The sequence below is a fragment of the Cyanistes caeruleus genome, chromosome 4, assembly GCF_971803275.1.
Source record: "Cyanistes caeruleus chromosome 4, bCyaCae1.hap1.1, whole genome shotgun sequence".
Classification (NCBI taxonomy): domain Eukaryota; kingdom Metazoa; phylum Chordata; class Aves; order Passeriformes; family Paridae; genus Cyanistes; species Cyanistes caeruleus.
Window position 1 is genome coordinate 78725100 of NC_141704.1, and position 24664 is coordinate 78749763.

Below are 24664 nucleotides of genomic sequence, written 5' to 3' on the forward strand. Positions count from 1 at the left end.
TTTTCCTTGGTGCGCCTTCACTATCTAATAGTAGAGTGAACCTTGCAAATGATTAATGTTCTAGATTGCAATATAGGTATTTACTTTCACAGTTATGTATTAGTTTTTACAAGTTAGTATTAATCACAATGATTTTAATATAGTTTTATTTTGTCCTGGGTTGCAGTATATTCTATCACCATCCTCATGTACTGTTGAAACCAGGTGAGGCAGTGCTCCCTGCCTCCCCACCCCCCCCCGGGCTACCTTCTGTTAATGGGCCCATCAATGCCCTGCCCCATGACTCATAGATAACTTCCCCCTGTATTGTCCCCTGTTAATGGGCCCACCACTGCCTTGCTGCATGACTCAGAGATAACTTCCTCCTGGACTGTTTTCTGTTAATGGCTCATCAAGGCCTTATCTCATGACTCACCATCTCATTGTGAGATGCTCCTCCCCGAGGGAGGAGCCAAGCATTCCATACTGGATATAAGCTGAGAATTCGAACACCACGGCAGCCCTTACCTACGGGACTTCCAGAGGACAGGAGCTACTGCTGGACTTTCAGCTGAAGACCAGACCCCCTTTCTTCCAGAGGATCACGCTTCAACAAGACCACCTCATCTGGACGACTACCATCACCCTAACAGGGTTCCAGGCTGTATTCTGACTCTGTCAGTGTTTTTGATATTATTGCATTTATTCTTTTTATCATTTTCCTATTAAATTATAATTCTGACTTGCGATCTCTCACTGGTTTGATTTCAAACTACTACATATTTGTAACCCCTTTTAACTGTTTTAATACAGTATAATGTGTCAGCTTTTGTGGCCAATACTCTGGCCATGTGTAGTTTATATATAGTAGTGTGATAAATATGATATCTTAGACCTTAGCTTTATATTAAAATTGAAACTATGTACTGTTAAATACTTTTATTTGTGTAACTAACTCAAATAATGGTGTGAAATAGCTATGTTGATTAAATGCATTTGTGGATTATCTTACCTGAATGGTAACAGGGACATGAAGAGAAAGATTGACTACCCACTCTTTGAAGTGTCAAAACTACAGAATGGAGCCTTGAGAAGAAAAAAAGTATATTGATTTAATCTACAGGATAGCATACAGACAAGCTAAAGGTTAAAACCAAGCAAAAGAATTCCTAGAACATGTAAAACCATAGGAATGTTCAATTATGTAGAACCCTCATTAATATGCATTTAAGCCCTATCAGAGCATTTTTTGAAGTTTTTCAGGTGCAAGGGAATTTATGAAAAAGCAAAACAGGAGGTACTCAGGTCTACAATATGCAGAAAAATAAATCAGACTAGGGCATGACAGGTGCCCCGGGAGGCTGACCGGTGGCATACAGACCATTTGAAAGAATCCAAGTTGATTTTACCAAATTACCTAAGGTGGGGAGATATAAATATCTATTGGTAATAGTAGATCAACTAACATGGTGGGTGGAGGCTTCTCCTAGTGCCCAGGCAACAACCCAAGTAGTCTTCAAGGTAATCTTAGAAGAAATAGTACCCAGGTATGGGATAGTAGACTACATTGATTCGGACCAAGGCACACACTTTACCTCAAAAATTATTAAACAATTAGCAGAAGCATTAGGAATTAGGTGGGAATATCACACCCCTTGGCACCCTCAGAGCTCAGGGAGAGTAGAAAGAATGAACCAGACTTTGAAAAATCAACTATTGAAATTAATATTGGAAACAAAAATGTCCTGGGTCAAATCCCTTCCTTTGGCTCTACTAAATATTAGGACAAAAACACACTCAGAGGTGGGGTTATCCCCCTTTGAGATGTTATATGGGATGCCCTACAGGCATGGGATGCCAGTCAATCACCCCAATATTGAAGATAACCAATTACAACCATATTTAATAACCATTAACCAAAATTTGCAGGAATTATGGAAGAGGGGACTGATAACTCAGAGCACTCCTTTAGGATTCTCAATACAACACATTCAACCCGGAGACAAGGTACTGCTCAAGACCTGGAAGGAGGTCCCACTAGCTCCTCACTGGGAAGGCCCATTCCTCATTCTACTGACCACCAATACAGCTGTTTGCACTGCAGAAACCGTGCACACGCATGACGAGTGAAGAAAATCAAACCAGAGAAGGAATCTGAGTGGAGAATAACCTCCCGTCCCGGAGACCTGAAGATAAAATTACAGTGACACGAATGTCCGCGGAACACACGGTAAGTTGTTCAAAACCCGAATGTCTTTGTTTTCCGTTTATACATTTTAACTGTTGTAATGAGATTTGGGTGGTGCATTGCAAAAGAGGGAACAGACCAAAAGGGTTGTGCACTAAGTGTCTAGAAGTGGAGCAAAGCTTGACCAGCTCCATCTTAGTACTTGCTACAAATCTAGGCTTATTAGAGTTAGATTCTCCATTGTGGTATCGTTTATACAAAAAGGGGATAAGGGGAAAATTGGATTCACAAGCGCAAGTTTTAGCAATCGAGTGCCGGAAAGAAAGCAATATTCCCAGTTCTGCTGAAACCATAAAACTATCTAGGTGGGGAGCCTTTAAGAGGCGGTACGCGGCTCGGTTGGGTCATGATATCCTGGGAAGGTATTCCTGCTGCCAGGAAGATGGCTTGCCCCTCCACTGGCTGCAACCTGGTGGGCAAAGGGATAGGCAGAGGGACATACCTGTGGGTGATCCTGACAACCCTGAGCCTGGCCATGTACTCGATGGGTGACCTGCATTCAGAGAAGCTGCAAAGCACTGAAAAGCAGGCCTCCATGGATAAATGTAAATGATACGTTGAAAGAATCTTAAAGGAACAGAAGGAGACAGCAGGGAGGATGCACCAAACCTCGAATAATTGTCTGGAAAACACAAAAAGCAGGGATTGCAGATATAATGACACTCGATTTAAAATATGTGAATTGGAAGGAAAGACAATTTGCCCTAACCCTGTTGCGAAATCTAAGAATGACTGGTCAAGTTTCTCTCTGAGGGAAAAAGTAAAAATCCATCTGAGACATAAACGAGATCTTAAGCAGATAGTGGACATCCTGGTTTGCTGGCATTGCAATCGCACCATCTGGGTTGGAGGTAGGAAAGATTCCATTTTTATGTCTTACTTCCAAGTTAATGAATTATGTTATGGTAAGAGCAACCTAGAAATGTACATGATGAACGGGAAGAGCTGCTGGGTGGGGAAGAACTTAAAATTCAGTAAATTAACATTCAGTAGTGGTCCTGTCATGTTAGATCTTTTGAAGGAGAATGATGAAAGAGTATGTTTAAAATTTGTAGAGACCTTTTTTTCAAGAGATAAGGAAGGGATGGAACCAGAAAATACAACAGGTAGCAATGGACCTAAAAAGATGGGAGGCAGAGGCTAGAAAGAAAAGATTAGAACAAGAAAAGCTAGGAACCCTGAGTGAGCAGTATGAACAATTAGAAAAACAATATAATGCATGGGGCTTACCAGCATCAAATAAAAATTTATTTCTAGATTTCATGCAAGAGATTGCCACAGAAATTGAACTCACAAACTGCTGAATATGTGGTGGGTTAAAATCGGCAGAAAAAGTGGCCGTGGAAAGGTGAAGGATTGGCTCCAGCGCAGCTCCTAAAATGGGATGATATGTAAACCTCAAAAATTATTCCAAGAGGATTTTTTTATTGCTAAAAACCTCTGAGTTGCTTACGGCCCTCGATCTCTCCAAATTGAGGTTGGGGAAGATTGCCCTGGCTCTGGCATCCAGAGTTCTGATTTCATCTGTTGATATAATTCATATGTTCGTTAGTAAAGTGCGAGTGATCTCTTATTCTGATTAAATGAGCCCCTTCCCTGTGTGGTGGTGGATAGTAAGAATCGGTTTTGGGTAGGAGGGGGTTCATCTGTTCTATTGTGTCTTTGCCCTATTTTGGGCCTAAATTCCGATCTGGTCAGGTGGACGGGCCACCTTTACTTAACCCGGAAAAGAAACATTCAGTTTGTATGTTTATTATGTAGCCAAATGCATCGTCATCTAATTAGTGATGCACATGAATGGATGAACGAGATTCCCACTGTCCCTACCTACTATCCAGTGAAACCACAGCCAAGGGAACGAGCTTGGTGGAATCAGTGGGGAAAGAAGACCCTGCTGAGCTTGACTCTAGTCTGGCACTGTGAAGAGACATGAGAGGTGTAGAATAAGTGGGAATAAGAATAAGAATCTGAGAGGTGGGTTTTGGATAAAAGCATCATTGGAACTCTCTGCATTAGCAGAGAAGGAAAAGAATATACCCAAGTGGTAGGGTATACTATACATGTATATCTACCCTAACAATAAATTCAGAAAATAAAACCAAGGTGTGGCATCCAGAAAACCCCCTGCAGGCTATTGGACCCATGAGAAAAGTATGAGCTGTGAATAGTTTGATTTGGTGGGATTAAGTTGGAATAAAAGCACTGGAGCGAATCCTTACCAATCCCTAGACAATTTAAAGGATTTCTGGGACAAGGCAGAAAACATTTATATGAAATGGAATGCCCCTGATTGAATATATTGGATTTGTGGTAAGAAGGCTTATAGTGAATTACCCAACAGATGGAAAGGTTCTTGCACCTTAGGACTAATCACACCCTCCTTTTTTATGCTGCCTAGGACTGAGAGCAATCTACTGGGAGCCCCCCTATATGAAACCTTAAACAGGGAGAAAAGAGAAATTAAGAAAACACTCCCAGTTGTGGGAGGGAGCCAAAAATGGGCAAAAGAGCATTGGCTGGCAGAAAGAATTATAGAGTACTATAATATATAGGTCCTGCCACCTGGGCCCAGGATGGAAGTTGGGGATACTGTACCCTGATTTACCTCCTAAATAGGTTTATAAGATTACAGGCGGTGGTAGAAATAGTGTCTAACCACACTTCAGATGCTCTCGAGTTACTGGCAAGGCAACATTCCCAAATGCAGGCATTTGTTTACCAAAATCAAATAGCATTACACTACTTGCTCACAGAAGAAGGGGGAGTTTGTGACAGAATTCAATGAATGCTGCATTGAGATTGATGATTACGGGAACACAATAAAGAATCTGGCAGCCGAAATTAAGAAGGTAGCACACGTCCCAGTCCAAAAATGGAATTCCATACTACAGGCATCTTGGTGGGACCATTTGTTTGATGGTGCGTGGTGGAAGAAAATAATGTTTTTCATGGCTTGCTCTGTTGCAGGTGAGAGGGATGATGGGTTTGACTTTACAAACAAGCTGTAGGTCTGCTGATAAGATGTAGCTATCACTGAGAGATAACAGAAACAATAGGATATATTCCACTAAAAGATGAAAGAGGCACTGAAAGAGCACCATGAATTCCACAAGAGTTAAGAATTAAGAAGGGATTATGCATTGTGTGTGGGGGGGAAGGTATCCAGGTATCAGGCGTTCTGGGAAGTCTGTACATCTCAAGTACCTCAGCCTATGGGGAGAGAAGGGACAAGCGGCCGGGAATTAGAATAAAAGGAGGCTGTGCTCTCCAAAAATTTGAGAGACCCCAGGGGAATGCCCCATGGTCTCTCCCTTTATTCGAATAAAGTAAAAGGACTCCTCTGTCTCCTTTTTGGACATAAACCTCTGGTGTTTGTGGATTAATTTTTCTGACACTTTGATTGTGGTTGTTTCCATAACTCAATTTTTCAAATTTTTCAATAAAATTATTATTATTGATAAATTTGGCTGATTTTCATTTATAACAGGAGATAATTGCACATTGATAAAAGATGCCTTTACGAAACAGGCATGAAAAAAAGACACCTGTTAGAAGGAAACAGCAGCCACACTCAGCTCACAACACACCTATGTTCCTGCATTAGCCATTACACTCCCCCAACACCAGGTGCTGCTCATCTGCAGCCTGGGCATGGCCGGGCAGGGTGCTTGCCACAAGATTGTTTTAAAGTTTTACTTCTGCTGCCAGCCCCTGTACTGCTGCAGGTTCACTCCTAAACTTTACTCTCTTTCATACCACCCGTTTCTCACAGGCCTTGCAGGGCTGTGCCAGAGGAAAGGTGCCCATTGGCAGCCCTGTGTTATGGTCCAGGATTATCTCCCACAGCCCCCTTAGCCATCCACTCTGAGCCAAGGAGTGAAGCTGGCACAGTGCAGCAGCCACACGTCTCCCACAGCCAACACCCGGGCTTGAGCGGGTGATGCCCTTGAGAGGAAAGCTGATGTCTTTTACAAACTATTCGGTGGGTGAAGGTATGGGAGTTAATGCCTTTAAAATGGGTCTTAATGTCTCTACTGCAGCAGGTTTGTTGCAGAGCCCAGACAGCTTGGCTCCTGAAACAGACAAGGGTCTGCACAAGCCTGAACTTCTGAATTTGGGGTAAAATGACAGGTTCAGTGGGGGATATGTGGTAAGTGGTTAGGGTAGGCTGTACCTTCCTAATACCTCAGCCGGTGGGGAAGGAAGAGGGCAACATGTGACCGGGATTTTAGGATAAAAGGAGGCTGTGTCTCCCTTTACTCCAATAAAGTTCCAGAACTCCTCTGTCTCCTTTTTGGACATAAATTTCTGGCATTTGTGGATTTTCCTGACACTGAAGGAGTATTTTTTCTGTTAAGCACTAAATCAGGCATTTCTTACCAGCGGGACAAAACCTTCTTAATCGTCACCCACGGGTGATAAACTGGGCAGCTTTCAGGCTGCGAGAAACTACTGAATCCAACTTTTCTGCTCCCCGCACCCGCTCCCCTCCCATTCCCCGCAGTAGGTTAATATTCACCCCTTTATTTTTGGTGCAATGGCCACGTATTTCCATCACTCGGGGTCTGGATACCCTCGATAGATGAGCTGCAGAAGAGCCACAGCCCAGTGCCGATATGTCAGCACCGGCCATCCCGGGAAGGGGCCGCCCGTCGCCCTCATTCCATTTCTACTGCGGCGCAGCTGGAAGGAGCTGGGAGGCTAAAGAGACACCTCCCCATATCCAAAACCACTCTCCTTCCCCCCTCCCAAGAGGAGCGGCCCTGAAGGACCGCCGTGTCTGTCCCGGCGGTGCGCTCCTTCCCGTGCCAGCAGCAGCGCCTGTGCAAGCGGCCCGGGGCGATGATCGCGCTCCGCTCCGCTCCCTCCGGGCAGCCCCAGCGGGGCAATCACCGCTCTGCCGGGAGGTGCCCAAGCTGCCGCCGGGGGTGATGAAACGGGGCCGTGTTCGGGTCACCGCCGCTCGGTCTCGGCCGGCCTGGGCCGCGCTGGTTCGGGCTCTGTTGGGCTGCGGTGTCACCGTCCTGAGCCCACGGACACAGCCCGGGGACAGCGCGGCGCAGCCCCCGCGTCAGAGCCCCGGCCCGCCCGGTGCCCGTGCCCGCTCCCGAGCGGCGATCGCAGGGAGAATCCTGCCCGGTGCCCGCTCCCGAGCGGCGATCGCAGGGAGAATCCTGCCCCGTGCCCCCTCCGGAGCGCTGTTTGCAGGGGATCCCTCCCGGTGCCCGTGCCCGCTCCCGAGCGCTGTTTGCAGGGGATCCCTCCCGGTGCCCCGTGCCCGCTCCCAAGTGGAGATTGCAGGGGGACTCCTGCCCGGTGCCAGCTCCGGAGCGCTGTTTCCAGGGGACCCCTCCCGGTGCCCGCTCCCGAGCGCTGTTTGCAGGGGATCCCTCCCGGTGCCCGCTCCCGAGCGCTGTTTGCAGGGGATCCGGCAGCAGGCCGGGAGTGAAGCCTGGGGCTATTGCCCCCGGACGAGCTGGAATGCCGAGTAAACCCCCACGGGCAGAAATAAGAGGGAGCTGCGGATAATCTTACGCCTCTGCAGGAGCTGGGAGCGCCGGGCGGTGCGGGGTCTGTCGGGGGTGCCGTCGGGTCGGGGCACAGCACGCTGTGTTGGTCTCGTCGGTGGAAGGGTTACTCCGCGCCGTGGTCTTTTGGGCTTTTATAGGGTCTTTCCTACCTGAAAAACATTTCTAGTAATCATTTCTACTGTTAAACAAAAAGATGTTCTCATGAGAACTCGCTGCACTCTCAGATAAAGGCAAGGCCATGCAGTTGGTGTAACCACCTGTGCTGAGTGGGAGCTGACAACATACTCCTGACTACACTGAGCTGGAAAAATTCATCCTGAGGCCAGGGGATGTGTGCAGGATGAAGAAGACCGGGCTGTACCTGCACTGCAGCACACACCTGAACCTGCTGAGCCAGGACAGCTGCTCTGTGCAATGCTAAATCCTAAATGTTTAGTGGCCCTCACCACTAGGCTGCTTGGAAATGCCTCTATAATGTGCTTATGCATTTTATTGTCATTTCAGTGCATTCAACAGCAGAGTTTAGCTGCTTTTGATGTATTCTTCAACAAGATATCCAGAGATTAGTATGTTTTCTTTATTTCTACAATGATTACTACAAGGATTTTCTCTCTAGAAACATTTGTGTGCCAAGCATTGTAACTTTGACACACTGGTCTTGAAAATAAATTAATGCTTAGTTAAATACCAGCTAAATCAATGTTTTGTGCTGTCATAATATTTTTATTAGTTGAAACTACAGCAGTTAGCAAAAACATCCAGGAGTTTGCCAGTGAAAATATGTTGACTGGGTTCTGCTTTCATTTCCGTGAGTGCGAGTAAACATTATTACCATGGATCTGTGAGAAGTTTATTTTGCTATGACTCTTATTGGAACATTAATCTTTAAGCTTGCCTTTGTTAAGGGAAAGCAGAAAAGATGTGAGCTTCTAAAGAGCCCTTCATTCACGGACATTTTTCATGAGTCTTCATGTGCCTGACATGACCTGTGATTCTGATGGTCTCTTCAGTTAATTCAGTCAGAAAGTTCTTCAATTAAAATAAGAGAAATCAGTATTGTCCTGTATACACCTAAGCATGCCATATGAAGCCATTCTAATTGTTTTTTATACACCTAAGCATGCCATATGAAGCCCTTTTAATTATTTTTTGCAAGGTACCTGTGTGTGAGTAGCTGACTGGGACAAACATCATGCAAATTTTCATACCATTTTGCAGACCTTTTTTCTTGGAAGCAGACAATGTACTTATTTTTTAACCTCATGGTGTGAAGGGACTGCTAATCTGCATGGAGAATATTTTACTTTATGAATAGTATGATTTGTTCTGGGATTGGTGTATTTGCCAAAAAAAATATTAATGTCAACACCCTATGTGTGGCTTGCTTTTAAAAATGAAATCTGGATAGCTCCCCGTTTCTTTAAGATTGTCTGGGCAAAAGCAAATACCTAAACAAACTCAGAATTTAGAAAGAAGAAAAAAGACATATGGAAAGTATAATTGGACCAACTGACTGCTAAGGGAAGCCAATATCATTTCCCCTGAAGTGGGGAATCCCAAGAATAACATTTAAGGATTACCTGAGTCTTGTAGCCACTCTGTAACCAACCTGATTCTGAATCATCCAGGTGAAAAGCAAAATAATAGTTGGAATGGATATGTTCTTAGGTATGGATCAAGGCCTATTTGCTCAGGCAGGATCCAGCCAGGGAAAAGAGCACAGAGATTTTCAGTGTGCACAATGAGAAAGAATGCAAGCCAAATGTATCCAATACAACAGTAATCTAATTTTTTTATTCCTGAGTGTAATACTTTTTCATTTCTCCTTCTGTAATTTCTGTGATTAAATCTTGCTTCTCACCTGAAACATCCTGAAACAGAGATGACATCATTTATCATTGCCCTGGGAAGCAGAGTGACAGTTCTATTCTGTTACCTCATTTTCAGACCACAGTTGTGTCACTTCCCATTAACTGTCACTGCCTATGGCAGCCTGGATTAGTTCTGCCAGGGAAATTTACAGTATTAGGGGTCGTGACACTGCTCCCTTCCCAGGCACCCTCTTCCCTTGTCACCTTCACCTCCACTGGCAGATGGTAATCGGTGAAGAGAAGCCTGGCACTCTTCACCAGTCATCAGTGAAGAGAAGCAAGGTCAAGCACAGAGCCACCTCAGCATTTGGCTTGCAATTCAGCTTTGGGAAGTGTCAGGCTTTCAGGATAGAAAATTTATTTTTCCCCATATAGCTTTATATCTATGTATGAGGTTTTATCCTCCCTCCCCTCCTCTCTAGCATTGTTGCTATGGCCAGTGTCACTTCATCTGCTTATTTCCTGCTGTCCTGAACACTTACAGGTGCTGTTCCCAGAACAATAATTTCTCTGAACTATTAATAAAAGAGTCTATATTTTATGAGGTGATAGCAATAGTTTTTTGGCAGAGCAGGAGCAGGTGAGGAGAGCAGTCTTGCTTGAGGGGGCTGTGGAAGCAGAGCTGCCCTCAGTGGGGGAACAAGCCTGGAGTTGGGGTGAGCCTCATACAGGTTGTGCCCCTCCTATGGGCCCTGGGTAAGGGGCTTATCAGCAGCCCCAAGTATTGCATGTGGTGAGGCAGGTGCATCCAGGGAATCTCACCAGGAGGCACAGCTCCAGGGAAGGTCACACACCCAGCAGGGACAGGTACACACACACTGATGTGTGCCAGAGCTTCCACAGGGCTCCCAGGCAGACAGCATAGGAAGTCTCAGGAGAGGGACCATCAGGGAATTAAAACCTTAGTACCTGACAGAAATGTATTTATCTGCATGTTTTTGTACATCTCCAGTTCTTTGCGCCTCTAATCCATCTCCTGGTGCTCTGGTCATCCTCATTTGGTAGAAGATTGCTGCCAGGGCTGCCTCCTGGATTTGGGCAACAAGTTCCAGCTGAGATCGATCCCTGGTGGAATGCTGGGTGTATTTTGATGCAGGGGCTGCTGCCAAAAGTTGTTAGGAGCCACCCTTCAAATGGTTTTGCTGCCTCTCTCTGCAAAGCTTCAACACACCATTAATGCAGGAAGGAGGTGGTAGTTTAGATATGGTTGGAGATGCCCCTTTTCCTCTGCCCACAGGCCATGATTTTAATCATCTACACTCTGGAAGAAATAGCATGTGAGTTAACATTGTGGATAATTCTAAAGCAGGTGCTTCAAACACCTTGTGACTGCAGATCATTTTTGGGCATCCATTCTAGCCAGCTGGGTCAAGCAATGTCCCTGTGTTGATGTGGCCAGGCAGCCCAGGGTATTCACAGATTATATATATATATATATATATATATATATATATAAAATGCTCACTGGGGATTTAGTTATGTACATGTAATTCTCCCCAGGGTGATTTTCATCTAAGATAAAGATTTAGCCTTCAATATTTTTGAGATTTTGTGCTGTTTCCTGACTTGCTGTGTTAGGTAAGGGAAAAAGCTTCTATCCATGCAGTTTTAACTGTGCTTCAAAAGAACAGCCTAAAACAACCAGCTTTTGTGTCTCTCTTTCCAAGCCTGTATGTTGGCAGTGGTTCTGACACTAATAACTTGTGATAGGTAAAACAAATAACATTTGGGCACATGTAGTTTAACAGTCCCCTTAATGTAGTCTTGTCACGGAGCTGAACTTGTTTGTTGATAAATGAAACTATCAGAACTGAGACAGAGACTTCTTCTGTGAACTGCTTTATTTTTCATTTCTTCAGGGGCTTATGATGAACAACTGTAGTGCTTAATACACATTTGGTTATTTCCTGCTTTTCTGTCACAGGTGCCTTGCCATTGAGAATTTAATTGAATACATGATTTCTATATAGAGTTTTAAAACTCTAAAATTTTGTTATTTTACATGGCTTATTAGTGCAACAGAGAAGACCACGCTCTGTGGTGGTATCTGTAATATATGACACCATGGCATATATACAGATAATTCTATATAGGGATACTGATAAAACTATGACTGCAGTTTTTCCATAAGTAAGCTGCATTCTAAACCAGAGGATTTGGTAGCATTGTCACTAAAAATGTGATTTACTTTAAATACATTTGCTTAAACAATTTATTTTTCTGGTTTGTTTTGGTTTTGTTTTGTTCTGTGTCATTCCTTTTTATGGTGTGCTAAGACCACTTTCATCTCAGAATCTCAAAATGCTTTACATATTTCACAGGTAAGCAAGTGATGGCAAAAAGTCATGCTATGATTTGTAGTTCTGGAAATGGAGCTTGATCATCCTTGATCATTCTGAGCAAGGAATGGAACCAAGATAACCTTTTATTTTTCTGTGTGACTTCATTTTGACTGTACAGTAGTGGTAAGCCCATCTCAAGTTACTCCAACTGAGGACTGAATGAAATTAGTACAAATGCTACTGACTATTTGCAGAGATCATAAGAATATTGTGTAGTGACTCTAGGTTTCTTGTAGGATCTTTATAGGGCTACATTCCTCTTTCAACAAATTCATTTTGGACAAATTTATTCTTTCCTTTGTGGGGTCACCTCTTGCACTTCACAAAACAAAATTTTTCCTGGAATGTTATCAAGTTTTGCATGGTTTGATGGCTCTGCATGTTTTCCCATCAAACATATCTTTTTGCCAACATGTATCTCTGGATAAATACAATGCTTGCACCTGAAAAAGCAGCACTGGCTGGTGTGGAATTCAGACCAAACTGAACAAAGGTTGCTAGGAAGGTGAAAGTGCTGCTATACTGCTAAGTACATATATAGAAGTATATTTTAAAATCCAAAATGTCAATTATTTGTTCTTCCTACCTGGAAGCTGAGCCTTCTCCACTGACCTTGATTTCTAACAACAATGACAGATTAAATACTACATAATGGAGAAATATCATGGGATATGGGACTTCTGCAACTGTCATGTGCAACTCAAATCTCATTCTTGAAAAATTGAATAGGCCCAGAAATAATCCCTTGTGGAAAAAAAAAAAAAGGAGTAAGAGGTAGAATTACTGGTGATTTTAACACATGCAGACCCAGTAGGCATATTGATCAAGAAAGCTTTGGAGCTGGAGATAAATTCAGGTATAACCATTACTTCTTCAGAGCAATGGGCTTAGAAAATCTAGTGGTTTAATTATCAGTTACTGGAAATACCTGGTGGCTTACTTATAGGGATGGGCTCAAAATCACTTGTGGCATCTTTGTCTTTAGCAGAGGCATCCCATTAGAAAAAAAATTATGTACTCCCACACACAGAATGAAGCAAACAGACAAGAAAACCCTACAACATTTTAAGGCTCTTATTTAGAAAAAAATATTTGAATGTCTGACAAATCATAATTCCAACAGCATAAGACAGGCTGAAAGGAAAATTGCACTTAGCAACTTCATAAAAATATTTAGAATGATGGAGTAATTTGGGTTAGAAGGGTACTTAATTTTGTTCCAATCCCCTGCCATGGTCAGGGTCATAATTTTGCTAGACCACACATCTCAGACCCCTATCCAACCTGGCCTTGAACACTTCCAGAGATGTGGCATTCACAGCTTTTGTGGGCAACCTGTTCCAGGGCCTCAACCCCCTCACAGAGAAGAATTTCCTCCAATCTAAACATGCTGTTGTAGGAGTGCCTTACTGATTACCATGTGAATAACAGCAGAGGAACAGGGATTGTAATTCTGACATGATGAGGACTGAGTATGGCCTGTCTTAAGCCTTTGACCAGTCTGATATAAAGGAAAATGGCAAATGTTTCTCTGCTGTTTGTAGGAAACACATTTTGAGGTGTGGCATTTTAAGATGAGCTCTGCTTAGGCTAATCTGTAAATAAGTTGAAGTGTAAATAACTGGAATAAATTGAAGTGGAAGAAAAATTAATTTAATTTGCAACATTCTGTCATAAAGCTTTGCAATAACCAACAAAGTAAACAAATATTCCTTTTCTGAGCAAATGTGGCCAGCATACTTCTACACATTAAAATGCTGTACATAAAGAAAAGCATGGCCTCTTGCTTTCTGACTGCACAACTTTCCAATTAAAAACTTTCCTCTTCCCTTTCCCCCATTTCCTCTTCCTCCCCCTTCACTTTTCCTTTTCTTTTTCCTTTTCTTTTTCCTTTTCTCTTCCTCTCTCTTTCTCTAACATTTGCAGAGGGAGAAACTCTTCTGCAATGTTTTTTTTCATCAGTCCCTTTTGATGATTCATTTTCACGCAGATGCTGTCATTTAACTCTGCTGGTGCATCAGAGGTTGAACCTGATCAAAGTTTTTGGAACATGAATTTTTTTTCTAGTAGCATGATGCTATCAGGATCACTTTCTCCTTTGTCATATAATTTCTCTGAAAAGGTCAGCATGGCCCTGTCTTCTGGGCAGAATTCATAAAAATATAAATATATTCATCTAGTTTTAAAATCAAAATCTTTTTTGACAGAAAAATCATGACCTTAACAATCACCTTGTTGGGATCTGAAAGTGGGAGCTTATGTAAGTATGAATAATATGGACATTAACTTTGAAAAAGGCACACTTAGTAAACATCTTTCACATAACAGACAACTTTTGCATTTGTTTTTTATCATTTTTGGAAATATTCTTCAGCAAATACAGAATGCCAGTGAATTTACTGGTGGCAAAAGGAATGTAAGTCAGGTATGTAAGTCAGCATGGTTCTTCTGGCTGCAAGACACCTTAGTTTACAAAGTCAAGGAACAGATTTCTGCTTTTAAATAATCTGTAATTTTCCTTTCTTTTCAATATATGACTTTTTAAAAAAATACCAGGGTGTTAAATAGCATAACTTTTGTGACCTGATTCTGAGAGTGCTTACCTTATTTAGGTATTACCCTTTAAAATTACTACAGAAAAGCGGTGAAATACTGGAAACAGTCCCTTGGTCTTTTCATATCCACAAACAACCCTTTCTCCTCAAAAGTATTTTGACAAATAAATATGCTATTTCATATACTCCAGTATTTCCTGTTGGAGATTTGCTATGTTGACACAGCAAACAGTGTTCTTTTCAGTGTAGAGAATAATAAGAGAATTGTGTGGCTTAAAGCAAAAGCAAAACACTTGTTGACTTTGTTGGGCACCCTAAGGCCCTTGCCTAATCACATTTTTCAGAGGAAGAAGTATTTACATTTTATAAAAGTTTAATCACAGGCCAATTTATAAATGTGATTTACCACAGCATACATTCACAGAAGTATTTTTTAAATAGTTTGTGTTAGAAAATAAGCTGTATAGCCAAACAGTACTACTGATAAATGAAATATGCTGATACTATTTCTGAACATTTGAAAAGTGTTAAAAAAACCATATAAATCCAATGATTGCTTATTGTTGACTGTAAGGATTGGAGGGTTACAATTCCAGGTGTATTTCTGGCAAAAAAAGGCTACTCAAAGATAACTGAAGGTCAGACATCATAATAAATAATAAATGATATAATAATACATTTAGTGATGAAATTTTTCTTACTGTCCTGCACCCCATTTGTCTGCCTGAATCCTCCTCCAAATCTCAGGCAGGAATGAGTATTTATTGCAATAAGTGACAGCAGTAACTATCAGAATGATGGGTTGTAGGAGTGCTGATGCATAAGGTAGATTTTTCTTTTTTTTTCAGGAGAGAAAGTGGAAGGAGCACCTGCTAAAGTAGGAACAAGTCCAGAGGAGGCACCAAAATGATCAGAGGGATGGAGCACTTCTGCTGTGAGGAAGGGCTGAGAGAATTGGGGTTGTTCAGCCTGGAGAAGGCTTTGGGGTGACCTGAATGCAGCCTTCCAGTATCTGAAGGGAGCCTACAGGAAGGATGGAGAGAGGGTCTTGACAAGGGCCTTGAGTGACAGAACACAGGGGAATGACTTCACTCTGACAGAGAGTAAGTTTAGATTGGATATTAGGAAGAAATTCTTCCCTGGAAGTGTCCAGGGCCGGGTTGGATGGAGTTTGGAGCAACCTGGGATAGTGGAAGGTGTCCCTGCCCATGGCAGAGGCTTGGAACTGGATGATCTTTAAGGTCTCTTCCTAAAAGCATCCTATGGTTCTATAAAGCAGAATTTATTATCAAGGAGGGTGAAGCAGAATGTCCTCAATTTTTTGTTGCTCGGCTTTTCTTCTTGATTTCTTCTCATGGATTAAAAAAGCCCTCAGCCCTCACTTTTAAAGAAGTCCTGTAAAGTTCCTACTAACAATCATGTAGAGAGGGGCAAAATTCAGCTGGACCTGCTGGTGTTTCAGTGGGGTTAGTAAGAGGGCAGATGTGTATTTGGGTGGATGTATACCCACTTATAACTGGAGAAAATTTGGGAAGTGTGAGTATAAACCTTACTGTTGAAAGAATTCTCCAAGAATAACTGAAACATAGAATTAATTAGGTTTGAAAAGACCTTTAAATCCACTGAGTCCAGCTGTTAACCCAACACTGACAAATCCAGCACTAAACAATATCTGTACATGACACATCCTTAAAACACTTCAAGGATGGTGGCTCAACCACTTCCCTGGGCAGCCCAGTCCCCATGCTTGATAACCCTTTTGGTGAAGAAAATCTTCCTAATGTTCAATCTAAACCTCCCTTGGGGCAACTTGGGACATTTCCTTTACTCCTATCACTTGTTAAGGGGAGAACTGGTTTCAGGGCTAGCTAATGCTGATTGTATTATTGCTAGATTTGTTTGAAGATTGTATTAACTCACTGTATGGCTGTTCAGTTCCAGAATTTTGTTTTGACTAGCATTTTCTTGTCTTTTCCAGAAAATTCATTCAGTTAACCAGCCACAGAAATAATTTTAGAAGTGTTCTGAATCCTTGCCTGTCTATGAGTGTCGAAATGCACATGTGAGTATGGAAGAAGGTATTAATATTCAGAGATGTTAGCAAAAGCTATCAAACATACGTTGCTTGAATGAAAGGTATTTTGTGCTTAAAAAAAAAAAAGTCAAGTAATTGATACAAAATCAAAATTACACTGCCAGGTATCATATATCTCACCTGACATAAAGGTGTTTTAAGTGTTTGGTGCCAATTTTTGACCTCAATAGCACTTCAGGAGATTCTTGATGAGATGAGTAGCTGTTGTCTTCTCTTTTCTGCCATGTGACACAAAAGTTTGTTCAAGGTTGGAGCCATTATATGAGCAGGAAGGAAATTCCTGCCTGCTAATAAATTCTAAGCTGGTCTAAAAAAACCTCTTCAGTATTTGTAAACTGCTCTACTTTCTTCTTCTCTTCTGGAGTACAGAGGAACCTAGAGGACTTCAGTATGATGCTGAAGGGTTGTGCCATTATTCCTACCTCCCCCTAGAAAGGCTGCAGTCTAGAAAGGGTGTGGTAGAAAAAAAAAATTAGCAGTTATTCTGTGCAATTTGTCTCTTCCTTACCTGGCTAAAAAGGAAAATATTGACTCATGTGTGGAATTCAACTGATGTGGGAGAAGTGTGTGGAACACAGAGGTGAGAAAGGACAGGGAGCAGCAGTGAGAGCACGGCTGTAGCTGAGCAAAACTGAATGCAGCATGAACAGGGGAGAAATACAGACTTCTCATCAATAAAGTAACAGATGCTATTTCTTTATCTGAGCACTAGGTTTTGGGAGAAAACCCAAAGTAGATTTTATCACTTTGTAAAGGCCTCAGCTTGAAAAAGAGAGATAAGTTCCCAAGGCAATGAATTTAATAGATTTCAGCAGGAACAAGGAGAGAGGCTGCATGCTTTTAATTTTGCTTTTTTTCGGGAAGTATTTAGTACTGCTCATTAAATTTCCATAGTGAACCAAATGGGTCCCTGAAACAAACATACCCCAAAAGTATGAAGTGACCTGTTTCAAGAATAATTGACTAATTTTTTTCTCAAATGGCCTGAGTCATCTGATAAAACTCTGCTCACATTCTTGTAATGTAAATTCCTTTTAGAAGAAATATATACTTCCACATGTGGGGTGTGAGTATTTTAGATTTAAGGAACAGCTTTATTCCCTTCCAATTGCCTTAGACACTTTAGTGAAGGAACTTTTTGCCTTTCCGTAGGCTTTTGGCAGATTTCTTCTGTACTTTTCCCCAATACAAGAGACATCATATTCAGAATCTTATTCCTGCTAGCACAAAGCCCTTTAGCTCCCATAATTTCTGTTTGGGTTTGCAGAGGAATGTGTATGCTGGGCCATGGTAGAAATTATTTCCAAACCCTGACTGACTGAAGTGCTACTTACACCATATTTTATTACTATTATATTTATTAATATACTTTATTTGTTTGTTTCCAGAGCTTAGTGTAAATGGATTTTTTTTTTTTTGCCTTAATTGCTCATGAATTTTCTTATTAGCACTTTCTTTAACTATTGAATGTCTTGAAAGGTTTAAATTTTCTTGCCCCTGCTGTGGGTATTCAGGGTATAATGACAGCCTCTGGGGTATCTTTCTGCTCTCCAAACTTTGTGCTGAAGAATTATATTACTATTCTCAATTTCAGCTTGTTTTCCTTTTTCTTTTTTTCTCCCCAATATCAATTTCTCCTTTCTCTAGCTCACTTTTCATATGATGGCTTTCTTTTTATTAAGAGCTATATATAGCTTATATTAATATTTCATTGTCCAAGTCCTTTTTCTTCTTCTTTGCCTTCTTTTCCTATGGCTAATGCAAGCTATGAACCTAAATAACATTAGGAGTTATTTTAATTCTTCACATCCCCCAGAAATGATGCACATCACAGCCTTGAGGACCCTTCAGCACTTGTTAGTGTTTGAATACATTCACTGAGGCTTTTATTTTTGTTTTGATAGTGTTTTGATTATTTCCTACCTCCTCTCCCCCAACTCAGCCTTTCCACTAATTGTGCTGGTTTGTGCTCCTCTGAAACCTGTAGCCATCAGATACAAAAATCTGCAGAGCTATTGTTTGCCCTGTATGTAATACAGCTTGACTCTTTATTAATCAATTATGTTGATTCTTGTTGCTGATATTTCATACAGGGGATCAGTCTGTAAACCTGTAGCAAGTCTATTATTAATTAGATTCTTAGTTTAGTAAGAAAACTTCATGCTTCAATCTGATTAAACAGAAATGGAAGGCTTGGAAGGTATCTCTGAAGAACAGAGCCACAGTGATCATAAAGGACTTTTCCACACTCACAACCATCTTAGCAGTTCCCTACTGGGTAGCATCACTTCCTTGATGGCCTGAGCAGTGCTGGTTGGTTGTTGAGATAGTGGCTAATGGAGAAAACAGGAGTTCAGTGCAAGATCAGGGATTCCTGTAAGAAAGGAATGAGCTCAGGTGTATCTATGGATTCACAAAATGCCTTTCCATATGTATGTATTTCTTTAATATTGTCAGCCTCAATGGCAGAAGCAGGGAAGATAAGGACTTTCAGATGAGCAGGCAGCCTGGTCCAGGATCCTTGAGGTTGTCTTCTCCTTTTCCATGACAAAGGTGTTGAATCATGACAACCAAGGACTGAAAGTGGTGACCCCATGTGGAACAGTCCATCACCCAGCCCTGTTGCTGACACCCATGGCCTGTGTCTGCAGAAGCAGCAGGGACACTTCCAACCTGCTCTCCTGGCAGAAGGAAGGAGGCAAAGGAGTGTGAGGATCCTTGTGCCCTGGTGGATGAACCACACTCATGCTGAGAATTAAAGTGTGCTTTACTCTCTGCTTTGTCATCTACCTGGAAGTTTTTTCCAGCCAGAGGGTTCACAGTGTGAAGGTGTCCCTGTCTTTCACTTTATAGCTTGCAACACTGCCAGCATCTGAAATTTTCAGGGGAAAGTGGTGGGTAATCAGGCTTCTCTTACTCTGTTTTTCACACTTGAGGGGTGGCCTCAGGAAGAGCACATTTTTCCTGCTCTCCAAGTATTTAGCCCTCGTCTTCTCTGTTTTCCAAAAGTTTCATTCTGTAGAAGTACACTCCTGCTGACTTTCAGGAGTCACCTATGGGTGTTACTGCACATGTACACGTATATGTATGATCACAGCTTCTGTCTCTAAAATTTATTTTAAGCATTTTAAGCTTTCTTTGCTGACCCTGTTTCTTATAGAAGTTGCCAGTATATTCTAAGGAGGTTTCTGGCAGTAAAGTGAGGAAACTGCTTGACTTTTATACACAATGAGAAGGAACCTTGGCCTATGAGTAAGGTGTTTCCTCTTGGGCAAGGTGTGTGCCCTTAGGTTGGGGTTTCCTTTATTTGTGTCAAAAAAGCACAGAAGAAGTGTACCTTAGGATTGTGACAATGGTATCTTGCTGCCCAACCTGGGGAGCTTTTGACTAATGCCTAGAGGAGATAGTAGGGTGGATATATTTCCTTCGGAGTTCTCTGTGCATTTTGTCTTTCACTGTGTGTGACCACCTCCTTTCAAGGGCAAACAAACTTGGCTGTCTTCCTGACTCACAGCTGCTTTTATTCCTAAGTTTTCTTTGAAAGAGAGATGAGCAGCTGGAACACTGAGCTTGGACGTTGCTGCTCTGCTGGAGAGAGGGGACCTGGGTGTGGGAGGAGTGAAGAGCTCTCCAGGCAGTGTGGGGCTGCAGCCCTTAGTCAGTTCTAAGCCATCTCTCAGGTGCAGCCTGGAGCAAGGGTGAGTGTGGGTGGCCATCAATAGCCCATGGCTTGCCAGTGAGAAACTGGTGATGTGGAGGTAGAAGGGAGGAAGGGGTCAGTTTTGGAAATGGGGAGGTAGTAAGGGCACTGGGTCACTTCTGCCTTGCCATCAGAAGTGACTTTAATGTTCTAGTCATACCACAGGCTCAGAGCAATCATTCCCTGTCCAGTTAAGCCTCATTTATAGAAATTGATGCTGTTCTGTGCTTCACTAGAAAACTGGTATTTTTTCTTTCCTCTGGGTTATATTTTACTTGTGTATGAATTCAGCTATGTAATTGTATTCAAGTGTGCAGCCAGTCCGGCCACCTTGGTTTTCTTTTGATCCCTTGGGCAGTAGCAACTGGTCACTGCAGAATCCTATTCTGGGCACTGATTTATATATTTCAAGTAACATATTTGTGCTGAGATTCAGCATAGCAGGATAGTGACCATGAGTCTCGAGAAGGGTTTGGGGGCAAGAGCTGCAGGGCCAGGAGAGCAGGGGCTGTATCAACAGGAGAAGGCAGTCTTATTTTTATTTGTTGCATATTGGGCATAGATGAGTGCAATGGGAGTGTTCTGTGGCTGCAACAATAGCCTTTAATGCATTGAAAAGCAAAAGCATTCTGTAGGAAGTAGGGGGAAACAACAGAGGTTTAAAGAGTGTGTGAGTGAACTAACACAGGTAGGTGCAATACAGGGTTAAACAGAATTTTAATGGGTGATATTGAGTGATATATCCTTAGGCAAAATACTCCTGCTTTATCTTATGCTCATGCACTTGGGGGCTTTCTTGGACTGGCTTTGTATTTAAACATTGCCTGATATGTGGTGTGTGTGACTTTGTTACTTAGTTTTGCTTTGGAAAGTCTGAAGACTTACATGGATTTCACTGTTAAACTTGCTGTTTTACAAAGAGGGATTCCACAGCATTCTGACAATCGAAGCTGGCAGTGATAGCAAAGCACATTGCCCAAAGAAAATGGCTTTATAGGCATATTTACACCACCATTATAATTTTAATGTCTGTATTCTTGCCTGCTTACTGCCACAGTGAAGCAGTGTTATGAGCACTGATTAATAGGTTTGAGAGTGAAACACCATGGAGAGTGATGAGGCAGGTGCATAATTTCTTTAGGTCTTGACTCCAGCTTATCTTTTTCAGTTTGAACCACTAAGAATTTTTCAAACAGATATCAGAGAGAGATTGTGAGGCACTGAGTGTCACCCAGCATGTGAAATAACAAGTTCACAGTCTGTGGTAACTCATTTGATGGATATTTTGATCCCAGTGATCAGATGTTATGCAAACTTTAAGGGGAAAAAAGAGATTTTATGAGATATGGAAGACACAAGAAAAGCTGATGCCACAGAGATTTATGCTAGTTCTCTAGTTCTTTAATTCTGTAGAATACAACCAAACAGACTCAAGAGCCTTGCTTGGTGAGTGAATATGCATTATATGCAGATGTTGGGATTAAAAAAAAAATTGTTCAGATCAGTTTTCATTAGAACTGCACTTCATATTATTAGAATGTGATGGATGTATTTGTATGAAGAGGAAGTTCACAGTTAAGTTTAGGTTTCTCCTCTCAGCAATTTATTACCTCAGCATTAGTCACCTACCCAATCTCCAGTCCCTTTCAGGATATATAAATAAATGTAGTGTAATACATGAGCAGTAAAATTTATGGTCATTCATTGATGTCACTTGTGCCTCTTTCTTGTCATGCTGAATAGAGGCTAAAGAAAACAATTCCTTAAAACATGCACAATCTTGATTCTTTCCATAGATATGTAGCAGCATTAGGTTAAATACTGCAGCCTTTACTCAAACTTATTACCTGATATGATGATTAAATGGAGAAAATGAGATTTTCACCTCTAGAATGAAACTAGCTCCTGTGTAGAAAACCTGTCCAAAGCATATGATCTTTGAGTCCTGACAGTCAGACAGAAGTGTTGTTTCTTGGGCTGGTGAATGAAGCCCCTAAGATGCATTTTGGTCTCAAAAATGCAAAAGTTAGCTCTATCACCTATAGACATCCCTTTACCTTAGCTGTTCTCTATTTTCACTTACATCTCTGGCATATTTTCCAGGCTGCTGATTAGCTGCCTCCTGAATTGCATCTATCCTCCATTTTTTCCTACTTTACCTGCAAGGCCAATGATCACAATATTAATTATGCATCTTAGGTCACTCTTCCCCATCTGCCAAAGCAGGTAATAACACGTGTCCTGATTTAAAACTCCTTTGATATTCTTATTCTTTTGTCACTTATCATAGAGATTTTGACAAAAAGAATTTTTTTAGAAGATAAAAATAAATTTTAATATTAGTTCTGGCAGGGCAATTATAAATAATAAAATTGTGGGTTAGTCAGCTGAGGCCCAGCAGAAACTGGGAAGTTCAGTGTGTTTTCCCACAAATTAAATGCAAAGAGGAAATTCCTGTTTACCTGAAGCTGCAGAATTTTGTCCTGTTCTGTGTTTGCTCCTGTGCATGCATACAGAGTGGGAATGAAATGGCCTGAATGCCAAGGCTTTTTTGCTGCTGCTGTGCTGCAGAACTCTCACAATGTCAGGCTTGCTCTTATTAGTGATGCAAGAGATCTGAAATAACTCTGTTTTGGGGTTTTAAACTGACTCAGAAGTTATTTCCTGGTTTACAAGTGTTTCTTATTCTAGCCAGGTTTTGTAGAAAGAAGCATTTGGAAAATGCTCTCAGGCACATGGTAGGATTCTTGGAGCTGCCCTGTGCAGGTCCAGAAGTTGGACTTCAGTGATCCTTGTGGGTCCCTTCCAACTCAGGATAGCCCATGATTCTGTAATTTGTACTTCATGGCTTGATAGTGATCTTAACATAATCATTAGTTTTCTGAAAAACAACATCAGAAATATGTTCCCTCTAGTTTGTTAAATTAATTATGAAATACCTACCTGAACACATGGCAGAATGCTTTTGAGGGAGAGTACAGATTCATTAAGTTTGAAAACTTTGATACCAGTCTGAAAGCGTCTGTGGCTTTTGGCCAAAAAGTTTTTCTAAGCAACAAAAATGTATTTGCCTTCTTCAAAATTTTGGTTTTGACCTCAGGGTTGGAAAAACTCTTTTGTACCATGTTACCTTATGTGATCACTAGATGAATCCATGTTGTTTCTGCATAGCTGCTTGAGCTATACATCTAAGTCAGGCTGTTTTTGTGACTGAGAGTCTGTGTGAAGCTGTGTCTGTGTGCAGATTTGGAAAACATTCTGTTATCTTTTCCCCGGCTGCTTTTCCTGTCTGTGCTGTTTTCAAAGCAGTGTTTAGTTCACTGATTCTTTCCTCCCTTCAAACTTTCCCAAAACAAGAAGGGGAGAGGAAAAAAAGGAAAAAAGCCAGGCTGGAAATTAATAGTGCCTTAAAAAGGAGATTTGCCTGTTATAGGAGCACCAGTCCAAGCAGCACTTCCTAGAGACAGCCTGTAACCTCCGACTGTATGGAGGAAGGCATTTGGAATTCAGGTTCTCTTGTGTTCCCTCTGAGTGAGAGGGGAAACTTCCCTCCTGGTGGGAGTGATCTTTCTGGGAAAGCTATTGGGAAGTTCCTTAGCACAGTCCCTAGTTGGGGTGATCTGTGGGCATATCTTTGCTGAGGATTTCGGGGTGCAAAATGATGATGAAATTAGGGAAGTGCCAGAAGATGACAGGTGGGCCCCTGTGCTTAGGTCAGCATCACATAAGGGACAGGACAGCACAGTAAAATTACTGTGGCTGCTGGATTGAGGCCTGAACTCATGTACACCCTTCTAGGGACACAGTGATGTCTTTCTTTGCAGCATACTGTTCTGGAAAAAACGCTGTCTTAACTATCTTCCAGAGTACAGCTTCCTTTCAGACATAAAGGCTGATGGAGCAAGGCGAGTTTTGGACTGGATATCAGGAAAAAGCTCTTCACCCAGAGGGTGGTCAGGCACTGAAACAGGATCCACAGGGAAGTGGTCACAGCCCCAAGCCTCAGAGAGCTCAAGGAGAATTTGGACAATGCTCTCAAGCACATGGTGGGATTCTTGGGGCTTTTCTCTGCACAGCCAGGAGCAGGACTGATGGTTCTCGTGAGTCCCTGCCAACACAGGATATTCTATGATTCTTTGATGCTTAGGGTGTAGTTGATAGAAATCATTCTGCAGTCATTAGTTCATCTGTAGTGCTAATTGTTTAAAATTTGTAAAAAATGTGGAAGAAGTTTGGTTTAAATTATTTTTGTTCACAGCTGTGAGTGCTGATTCACAGAAGTTATATTTGCTAAGATGTGGAATGGAGAGGAATAATACTAGAATGAAGCAGAGACTTACACT

General features: G+C 41.9%; 1 protein-coding gene across 1 annotated transcript in view; it reads left to right on the forward strand.

Moving 5' to 3' along the window:
- The first annotated feature begins 20100 nt into the window (after positions 1 to 20100).
- The window catches only part of LOC111923307 (solute carrier organic anion transporter family member 1A2), a 43007-nt gene continuing 38443 nt past the window's right edge, over positions 20101 to 24664 (forward strand). The window contains exon 1 of the mRNA XM_086885490.1: positions 20101 to 20319. The gene's annotated coding sequence lies outside the window, so the exon portion shown is untranslated. The remainder of the gene's footprint in view (positions 20320 to 24664) is intronic.